Here is a 1,123-nt window from a genome sequence, read left to right as displayed (position 1 = left end):
GTCATAGCTCACAGCAACCTTGAACTCCTGGGCTGAAACAATTCTCTTGTCTCAACCTCGAGGTAGCTGGGACTACAGGCACTCGCCACAACACCCAGCTAATTTTTCTATTTTTAGTAGACACGGGATCTTTCTCTTGCTCAGGCTGGTCTCTAACTCCTAAGCTTGAGCAATCCTCCTACCTCAGCCTCCCAGAGTACAAGGATTACAGGTTTGAGCCCCCAGCTTTTTAGCGTTTTTAAAAAAACCTTGCCTTTTACTTAAAGTGGGAAAAGGGGAATTCTTTTGTCTCCAGAAAAAAATGTTACACTAGGAAAGGGACAAATTAAGAAACTTCCAGGCAGCACCTGTGGCTCAGTGGGTAGGGCGTTGGCCCCATATACTGAGGGTGGCGGGTTCAAACCTGGCCCTGGCCAAACTGCAACCAAAAAAATAGCCGGGCGTTGTGGTGGGTGTCTGTAGTCCCAGCTACTCAGGAGGCGGAGGCAAGAGAATTACCTAAGCCCAAGAGCTGGAGGTTGCTATGAGCTGCGACGCCATGACTCTACCAGAGGGTGACAAAATGAGACTCTGTCTCTTAAAAAAAAGAAACCAAAAACCTTCCTCACCAGCTTCCAAGGATCAGAGTATCCAATACAGTTTGACATCAGCTTCTTTTTTGTTTTGAGACAGAGCCTCAAGCTGTCCCCCCGGTACAATGCCGTGGCATCACAGCTCACAGCAACCTCCAACTCCTGGGCTCAAGCGAGTCTCCTGCCTCACCCCGCCTCAGCCTACCAGAGCACTAGGATTATAGGCGTGAGCCACATCGCTCAGCTGACTTAGCACTTCTCAAGTTTGAGACATTGAGATACTTCCAAAACCACGTCGCAGTTTCACCCTTCAACCTCCAACAACAAAAAACCTAAACTAACGATGTTGAGTTGTGGGAAGAAAAGCATCTGGCTTGGAGGGAGACCATGCCTGCCTGCAATCAGAAAGTAGGTAGGCCACTGTGAAAGTATAGAGCAGGCTGGGCGCCTATAGCTCAGCAGCTAGGGCACCAACCACATACGCCAAGCCTGGTGGGTTTGAACCCGGCTAGGGCCAGCTAAACAACTGCAACAAAAAAATAGCCGGGGCT

This window comes from Otolemur garnettii, unplaced genomic scaffold, assembly GCF_000181295.1.
Source record: "Otolemur garnettii isolate 467f Iridium unplaced genomic scaffold, OtoGar3 scaffold00047, whole genome shotgun sequence".
Classification (NCBI taxonomy): domain Eukaryota; kingdom Metazoa; phylum Chordata; class Mammalia; order Primates; family Galagidae; genus Otolemur; species Otolemur garnettii.
Note: the sequence above shows the minus strand (reverse complement) of the source record.